General features: G+C 35.1%; 1 protein-coding gene across 1 annotated transcript in view; it reads left to right on the forward strand.

The window, feature by feature from the left end:
* Positions 1–9,971, forward strand: part of LOC136035055 (rac GTPase-activating protein 1-like) — a 171,331-nt gene that overhangs the window by 20,371 nt on the left and 140,989 nt on the right. The gene's annotated exons all lie outside the window — the stretch shown is intronic.

Genomic DNA, 9,971 nt, shown 5'->3' on the forward strand with positions numbered 1-9,971 from the left:
TCACTTGTACATGCCCTAGCTTGCAAAAAAAAGAAAAGGTTTTAAAAGAAAGCGACTTGTTCAAGCGGGTGGTAGTTCCTTTTCATTGTTACTGCCGATCATTGCAGGACTTGTAAATAATATTCTTTAGATGGCTAAACCTCACTGATTGACGTCAATTGAACTCGCTCTTTCACCAAAAGAGCGCTTGGAAGTTAATCTTAATAAATCTATTAACCATGAAACAACTGCTGATGATGAAAAATTAATTTTGCTTCAAAGTGCTCTTCGACATGTAGATAAGCATAAACCCTACCGTAAAAGACCGCTCAAAGTAAATTTTAATGATCAACCTCCAACTGCTGAAAGTTCTGAAACTTTGGAAGTGCCAAAACTGGAATAAAGTTTATCTTAAGTTTCATCAAATGTTTTAGACCTAAAGCCTCAGTCGTATCGTGAGCAAAGTAGAAAACTCTACATATCTCGCTGAAGTTGAACATGTACAAATTGATGACAAAAAGAATAAAGCTATAATCCATGGCAAGAGTTACATTTCAATTGATTTGTATCAGATTTGATTGTAAATCACGAAAGACTTGAAGAATTTGATATTCATTTGTATAATCTTTTATACAAATTTTCCAAAAAGTCTTGTTGGGACAAAAAATATTTTAAATCGATTAGGGGAATATGAAGAAATATCAAGAGATATATCGTTTTTGGATCGTACGCCAAGTGAGGGTGATGATTTAAAATCTATTAAACGAAAGAATCTTTCCGCCACATTTAGTATGCAAAAGGGTAGCGGACGCTTCACACCACGTTTACGTTCAAAATGGCTTGAATTTTGAAAAGCTTATGAAAATATCGGTGAATTGGGAAGTTTAATTTCCCCAACCACACTTGCTCGAGTCGCTAGGGTTGAAAAGAAGTTAGCAAAAGAGAATTTACAGAATGAACTCAATTACACTCTTCATCGAAATTGTAGAGTTAGCGGTAATCATTATTGAAAAATTAAAGTATTTATCCACTTGCATTTATTACAAGTGAATCTTTTGGCTCTAGACGAGATTCAAAGACGTCCTGTTAGACTGCACAAGTATATTTTACCTGCAATCAGTGTTTTTATTCGCTATGCATATGCTATTACATTGTATTCAAAGAGAGGCGATGGTGTGACTCTCTCTTACCTCGGTAATACTCCATGTGTTCTTTTGCTTTGGCCATTGAAAAATTAAGAGCTAGCAAAAATAATATCAAATTCCTCGTTCCTCATACAATGACGAATCAACGACATATTGCTAAGGACACACGTAACCACACTGATACTCCTACTACTAGTACTCCTTCAAAACTTTCTTTGGCTTTTGTAAAAAGTGCCAGTTCCGTCGGATCGTGGACAAATTTTCCGCATAAATTTGAAATGTTTGCACATTCATCTCTTGTACGAAAAGTAAACGGAATTCAACTCTACAATTTATCCTTTGATAAATCGTACAGGACCTTATATGAATTGAAAATGCGATTCCTAGATTGAGATTCATAATTAATTGAAATTGGTATAGCCGAAGAAATACTTGCGAAAACTCATGGTATCATTGTATTGGATTTGTTCGGTACTCAATATATAACTATTGTCCGAATGGGCATAGTATGTTTAGAGTTTACCTTTACCGAACCATTGGAGGAGAGTATTGAGAGCAATGGAGGAGACGATTTAGCGAGAGCATTTTTCTCGCTAAATCGATTTGAAACCTGTTGGGAAATTACCCCTGATAGCAGTATTCTATAAAACTTGGCACCATGAGTACAAATCAAATAATCAATGTTTTAAATTTGGATCCCTACATGTCCAAATACAAATCTTATTGCATATCCTCGGCTTTTCTCTATCATTTTCAAAGTGCTAACAATACCCTTATCATTGTTAACAGTAGCACATCAAATGTAAAGATGGGGCATTGGTTAACCCTTATCATTGTTAACATTATCATATCAACTGTAAAGATGGGGCATTTGCCTTGCATCTTTCAAGCAGCAAAGGATATTGAATTTTAGATCCTTTTGGCCTACAGTATACGTTCTACATGCCTCACATTAAGAAATTTCTTGAGAAAAGTGGAAAATCTATGTTTCAAAATCGGAAGTGGTACAAGATTTATCAATCAAAAGCTGTGGTTTCACGTACTATTATATTTTGTTTTTCGATGTCGAGGATATACCTACAGTGTATTTCTTAGCCTTTTTGTGACAATCATCGATCGAACGAGTTTCTTGTTAAAAATACCTTTTCCCACCTGTATAATATAAATTGCAGTGCCCTAAGAGTGAAATGTTCTAAAAATGTTCATGAATTTGTTTAATAAAAGATCCTGTAGGTACAAAACTCTGTGTTCTTAAGATTTCTTCTTCCTGGTATAGGTAATTATCGTTAATGATAAGTGACGGCAGCTCGTCAGGATTTAACATGCAATCATCCTGAAATGCAAACTCACGGTCAAATTTTCTAAGATATAATTTAACTTCACTTTTCTTATATCTCTTCGTAAAGTAAATAATACTGTTCTGATATATATTTTAAAATTCACGTGTTTCAATTTGTTTATCTGAAGCAATGTCACACACAAAATTCTCAAATGAAGAATCACTTTCTCTAACAGCCAAATAAAAGTCTGGAGGTTTATAATCATAGTAGCCGGTATCTTTACAAAGATTTCGTAAAAACAAGCTCTCTTATTATTTTAACAATTGAAGCTTTGACCAGGCTCTTCCCAAAGCAATTTAAGACTACGACGATATCAGTCTCTTAAAAATAAACGGAAATCTCGTTTAGGATTTTTGCAATTATGCCACGGTAAGTTTTTCACATAGATCATATTTATCATGGTGACAATTGGAGCATTGGAAAACTCTAGTATGAGAGTCACAAATCTCTTCAGGACAGGAATTACAGTCTTTAATTTGTAAAGTATATCCTCTATGCAATTAATATGCATTAAAAAATCTACACTTTTCATTATATTCATCAATAATAGTACGGTTCTCACAAGATGACCAGCTGTTCAATGTATACAACAATATTGAACAATTGTACAACATTTTTCGATTTTGACAAAAAAGAAACTGACTTGGGAAACTAAAAATTTTCTGGGAGGTGGAGTCATCGAGTGACGTCACAAAACTTATTCTAATTATTGCTTTTTGCCTTGCAAGATGGCCGTCTGGGTAGTGGTAAAAACCAAACCACAATATCAATTTGTTTTGTTTCGATTAATTTGTCTATAAATTGAGTAAATGTATCTGGACCACGGTATAAACGTTTTATACAATAGTCCAAAGACGGAGACTCTTGTTCATTTTATTGTTAAGCATTCTTTGAGAGCATATTTTCCTTTGAAGAGATAACTCTTGAAAATCTTCACCTAGAATCAAACATTTTTCCAAAGTCACTAGATTCCACATGAATTTTTGCTTTTCAAATCCAGGCATTTTGAATCGTGACAGTCTCACTACCGATTATAGACTAACAATGATTCTTTCTCTCTAGTAACAAACTTACTCCTTTTTTTTATTGATTGACTCAGATCATTGTCTTCAATATATTTCACTAATGTATTTAATCGGTCTTGTAACCTTTTTATATGCATTATATTCACTTTTCCTGCAAAACATGACCGTTATTCTGACTTGAATGTTCTTAATGATATAACATATCGCGCAAACATCTCGTCCCATTCAATGTTTAGCCTGCAACCCCTTGTAATTTCTACTGCAGAATTAGGCACTCTAGGTATCATCTCACCATTGTTAGTGCATTCAATATCCAATAGAGTAAAAACATCCACTACTAAAGAACAATATCCTTGATATTGACATACTAAATTCTTTTTCAATACTGAAGTAAATCAAGCAGCTCTTGCAAGATTGCGTCACCCTCGCCTGTAAGTATTGGACCACTATTAATTTTTTGCAACCAGGGTGTCCCCGCCTGACTAACGGACTCTGATATTCCCTAATATTTAACAACAAAACCCTATGACGTAACATCTAAATAAATCTTGATTTGGCGGTAACTCTGAAGGTTTTTAAAGAATTGAAGAAACTATTGAGTAACAACCAAAAAAATCCTGGAATTAGGAAGCCCTGAAAGTTGTTTAAGTAATTAACACGTGTTTCGTTTAGAAAATCCTCCCTATTACGTAACATGCACATGCATCTCTTAGAAAAAATTCCCTATGAAGTAATTAACGCCTGATGGTTGTCATGGAATGACGGGGTCGGGATGTCTTTAAAAGAAGGGATTAGGATGTTTTTAAAAATAGGGCTGTCATAGAATCCAAAAAGGGACTACTCTCGGAACACTTGATACAAATGTTCTTTTATGGGGATTAGAAAAACCGCATAAAAGGTAATTTATATACAAAATGAAAGAAAAAATTGTAAGTATATCAAGATTCTACAGGGAAAGGTGGAGAACACTTGCCCAAAATGTACCAAAACCCAAACGGACACAAAACCAGACGAATAAAGATTTTGTGAAAAGCTGGAATTCAAAAGGTCTGTAGAAGCTACCCCATGCGGGGTTCCTCCGTTGTTTCACTATTATGTATCTTTATTTTCCGTTTTTGCCTTGTCTTACCCTACTGGAATAGTACATATGAAATGGAATGAGTGTACAACAAGTATTTACGTCAATACACATATGCAGGGTATCTATAAAGGCTAAATACGGATGAAAGCTAGCTTTGGGATATAAACATTGCCCACCAAATAAAACGACTCCAGTAACCTTGAGAGCTGTGACCTAAGTATATGATTTTTGTCTGTTCTCGCCATGTAAAACCTGAGTGAATGAATCCTGAGTGAATAAATATTTTTCTCGTAAATCAGAATTTAAGAAACTTTTTTAAGAACGAAAGAAAGTTAAGAAAGAAAGTTTTAAAGGATGTTTTCTAGTTAACTTTTCGATCGGAATTCACTGGAAATGTCTAAATCACAGAATTTACTTAGACGATAAGGGACTTCCGCTCTTTTGGAACAATTTATAACTCGGTCAGAATTAAAGATAAGCACATTTTAAATAGAACAATCGATAGATCTCTTCAATTTCTTCCGAAGCGTGTGTTTAATTCATTTTCGAAAAAAACTAGACTTATACGCTTTTTGCAAAACATCACGGACATATTTGATTGGAATTCTTGTGCAAGCATTTAAGAGGAATCATTCAGCTTTTCCCGAACAAATTCTAAGTCATTTTGGAGAATCCTGTTATCGCCATTGCTGCTAATTAGGTGTTGTGAAATTCCGATATAGCGCTCGGGAGGTTAGCATCATCCTAAGGCACTTGGAGGCCTTTTAAATGAACTTGGAACTTGGCTGATTAGGAAGAATTTGTAGCAATGGGAATAGCGGATGGAAACAACCAGGGTCGTATCCAGGGTCGTATCCAGGAATATATATATATATATATATATATATATATATATATATATATATATATATATATATATATATATATATATATGTATATATATATGTTTGTATATTAAGTGCAGGAACTTAATGGTCATATGGTAATTCTATGACACGGTATTCCACCTGAGACTACAGGCGGCCAAGCCTATTAGGCTTAGGTCACATGTTCGCCTATGAGTCCAAAAAAATTCAGTCCCCCATTTTGCATACAAGTCCAGTGGACATAGTCCGTCACGCATCAACCCAAAATCAATCGGATCTTTCGTCCCTTAGTTCTATGACTATCTACCTTAGTTCTGCCCTAGGAATGAGGCATGGACGAATGGATGATATACTTATCTATCAACAAGTGAAATGACACCATTTTTATACAATCCTAAAAAGGGCTTATTCCAGATTTGCCTCTATATGTAAAAAAAACTGAGAGAAAGGTCTAACCCAAGGCCCTGGGGAAAAGTTTCAAGTTAAAAAATTGTCCAATGCTTGCGTATGGTATTCGTTATTTGGAAGTATGCCCGCACTTTTCAGGTAGGGGGCTGGTGAATTTTCAGCTGGAAGGATTCTCCACGGGAAGAATTATTCATGGGGAGAGAATTTTCCGGGGGTTGAACTTTCCAGGGTAAATTTTACTGAGGATGAATGTGCCGGACTTCCTATACGAATATCTTTTTGCTAGTCTTACTTTCTCTTTGCTGACTCGATTTTACATATGAAAACGAGGGGATTTGTCCAGGTGGAAATTTCTGCTGGGTCGGAGTTGTCTATAATAACTCTCCGTAAGAGAGGAGATTTTTCACAGAAAAAATTTGCCATGAGAGAGTTTTCTACGGAATAAATTCTTCAGAGGGAATTTTCTGCGGGAGCAACTTTCTACTACGAGGCGGGTTATTTGTGGGAAAACTTTCGTGGAGGAGGGGATTTTAGATATAATTTTAAAAATAATCTTTTCAAATAAAAGTGTGCTACAAAAAAATTTCACCTGGAATCGTCCGTAAGAAATTTTTCAAGGAAAATTTTTGGCTAAAATGGAGCTGTCTGAGAGCAATTATCCTTGCGGTAGGGGGTGGTTATTTTACGTGGGAATAAATGTCCATAGAGGGATTGTCAATGGGGAGGAGGAATTTTCCATGGAGGGGGAGTTAGATTTTTCGGCGTTACTTAAAAACGATCAGAAATTGAATAAAAAAGGGAAAGTTTTTTTTTTTTTTCAACTGAAAGTGAGGAGCAACATCAAAGCTGAAACGAACAAAAATTATTATTAATATGAGGGGGGCTGCCTTCTCCTCAACACTTCGCTTCACGTTAAAATTTGACTTCTGTCCGAATTGTTTAAGAACCAACTGAACAACTGAAACACACGGGCCGTTTAATAAGAGTATTAAGCTTTTTTTAAGTGTTCTAAAAATAACTTTAGCGTAAGGAGTGAGGTATTGAGGAGAGGACAATCCCCTCTCCTATTGATGAGGGGTCTTAAGTTTGGAGGAGGGATTTAAAAAATGTGTGAACAAAATCCAGTGTACTGACAAATGCGGACAAATAACCGAAATTTCTACGGTAAGTGGATAAATTTCCCAAGATGTTGCCTACATAAAAACTAAATTTCCAAGGTAAATTTCCCAAGGTGTCAGTAGGTGGCTCCGACACATTGGAAATACCCCCTTCCCCACCTTTTGACAACCACACCCTTAGCTACACCATTGACTGGATATCATGGTTTTAATCAATAGAATTTTTCACTCATGTAAGCGAACGTAAAAGAAATGCATGGTTTATGGTTTTCTGTTTAGTTGTTTTGGTAGGAACTGTTCAGTGTGCGTCAGGTTCGTTTTGACAAGTATTGACGACAAATGTACTTTGCTTTCATTTGACTCACCTCTGAGTCAAATTTGACTCACCTCGAGTCAAATTTGACCAGTCATTTGACTCACCTCGCCTGCACCATGGTCAGGCTTAGCTGAGCGATATGCCCCCAATAACTGGACAAAAAAATTTACTAAAATAAATTTGGCATCATCTTCTGGATGAGTCACGCGTAAAAAAAAAAAAAAAAAAAAAAAACAAACAGGCAAGAAAATTTTTCAGATGTTCAGAACTCTTTAATTCAAAAAAGCCAGTACGTCATTTTGTTTGACATTTATCTTACTTTGCAGTGACAATTTAGCCCCAGATCCCCCCCCCAAAAAAAAAAAACGAAAAAAAGATTTGAAAATAATTACATATTGAATCATAAACAGAATAAGCTACAAAATCAAAATAAAAGACACTGATGGACATTCTGCACCATATTTTCTTACTATATTGATGTCTGTCTATCAAGAAATATCCCCCCCCTCAGATGACACAGCCTTTACAGACCCAGACCATAAATCATGCCAGATCCCTATTTTTTACCAACAGATTACGTAGTAAAAGGATAAAAATGCTTGAAACTTCTTACTCAGCACGAAGCTTTCATAAACCATTTCTTGAGAAAACAGATGACCAAAATTTATTGGGAGGGAGGGGTGTTCAAGGTAGCCGTAAGCTAAGATGGATTTTGCACCTGATAAGTTTGAACCTTGCATCCCTAAGTCCTTGGGTCGAGCCGACTGTTATTTTTTAGTTCAACTTCTATTATGGCAATCTCAGGTAAAACAAACGGAAATCTGAAAGGAAAGAAAGGTGTTATTTCAGTAAAACTGAAATAAATTGACCAGCTTGTATTCTAATAAACAGATAATGTCTATTACAAAAGTAAAACAGTTTAAAATAGGGATGAAACCTTTTAATTGACAGTGAACAGATATAAAAAAATCTAACTGGATATTTCGAAAACATATACAGTGTTCATCATCAACAGTAAAACAGTTTTACTGCTGATGATGAACACTGTATATGTGTTCGAAATATCCAGTTAAAAAATTTTGTATTTGTTCACTGTCAATTAAAAGGTTTCATCCCTATTTTAAACTGTTTCACTTTCGTCATGGAAAGGCACTGTGGTCTTCAAAGTTATCTATAATGTTTATTCTTAATTGGTAAAGCTAATATAAATGCTGGTACACTTTATAACTAAAAATTGTAGTTATATGAAAACAGAAAATGTATATGCGACAAGTAACAACTGCAAGTCATCAATGATTCACAATTCCGTTTTAAAAGATTGCTCCCGAGTTTGACTATACATACTGATATAATGAACTAGAGATGTTTCAGACTATTTTTAATTTTCTCATTCTAAGATTTATTGCTCTGTTAAAAAATGCAACTACAAAAAAAATGGATAGAAAAAATATATGAACAATTCTAATTGAATTTGATTCAATGTTCAAATTCTTATGCTGATTAGAAGATTCTGGTTGATCTATAATAGCAAGGAGATCATAAAAGAATAAAACTGTGCAGGATAAAGATATTAAATTGAAAAAAGCTTGATTATCGATAAAAATGCATTCAAAACAATTTAAAGTGTCCCCTATCCAGACATTTTTACCAGACTTTCTGTACTTTCTGACTTTCTGACGTTTTTTTTTTAAATACTCTGTCTTCTTAGACACGACTTACTACCCTTGTCGACAGGTTTCATTGGAACCTGTTGCAGAACAACGTCAGAAGGCTCGCGCAAGGGCTTATTTCTAATAAGGGGAGGGTCTATAATTTGCGGTAAAAGAAGCTCGTTCAAAAACCATTCAAGTTTCGAAAATATTCTTGACCAAAATTCTCTTGATCTAGGAATAATGATCACTTCCCAATTACTTTCGCTATTAAACACAATTAAATGGTATTCATTACAGTTAAGTATTTCAAGCTGTCCCTGCATCTGGGATTGATATTTATGGCTCTTTTCTTAAAGAAAGACTACCAGCAGAAGAAAACAAAATATTTTTTTTTGCTAATCCTTTGATAGTATCTGTGTCTCTAATAGTATTCCCGCTAGGAATATTATGCACAGTTTTTACCTCAATGGATGTGCCATTAGGTAAACGACTGTCAAGAGAGGTTCCGAGATACTGTTGGACTGGGTGGATCACACTGCTTCCTTTTAAAATTGGAATACCAAGATTTTTCGTACGCTTCCAAGGCAATAGGCTCTAAATACGTCCCCTTTACCATGGCTTTCGATTGGAAATAACCTTTACCATTCTGAATGTCTCTGACAATGGGTGCGGTTTGGATGCATTCTTTTCGGCTGGCTATTCTATGAAATAAGGTACTGGTTACTCGAAAGATTCTTTCGAAGATCCAGTTGTCATTTGGCGCTTGCCCTATTATCTCTTTATAAACTTGAGCCCGTGCAGCCTCATCAGAGCTCAGTTTAAGTAGCTTTTTGAGTGACCACTACTAGGACTACTACCCCTACTCCTGCCTCAGGACCAATAATAAAGGGGTAAACTGAAAATATATGTGAAAACTAAGAAGAATTAGACAACAAGTCCCTCAGTTATTTAGTTTTTATCTAAAGGCTCAGTGAGGCTTAGAAATTTAGGCTATTGAAACGTAATCCTTTTGCTACCTTACATTACTCCATTCATAATAAT

The sequence above is a fragment of the Artemia franciscana genome, chromosome 13, assembly GCF_032884065.1.
Source record: "Artemia franciscana chromosome 13, ASM3288406v1, whole genome shotgun sequence".
In the NCBI taxonomy this organism is placed as follows: Eukaryota; Metazoa; Arthropoda; class Branchiopoda; order Anostraca; family Artemiidae; genus Artemia; species Artemia franciscana.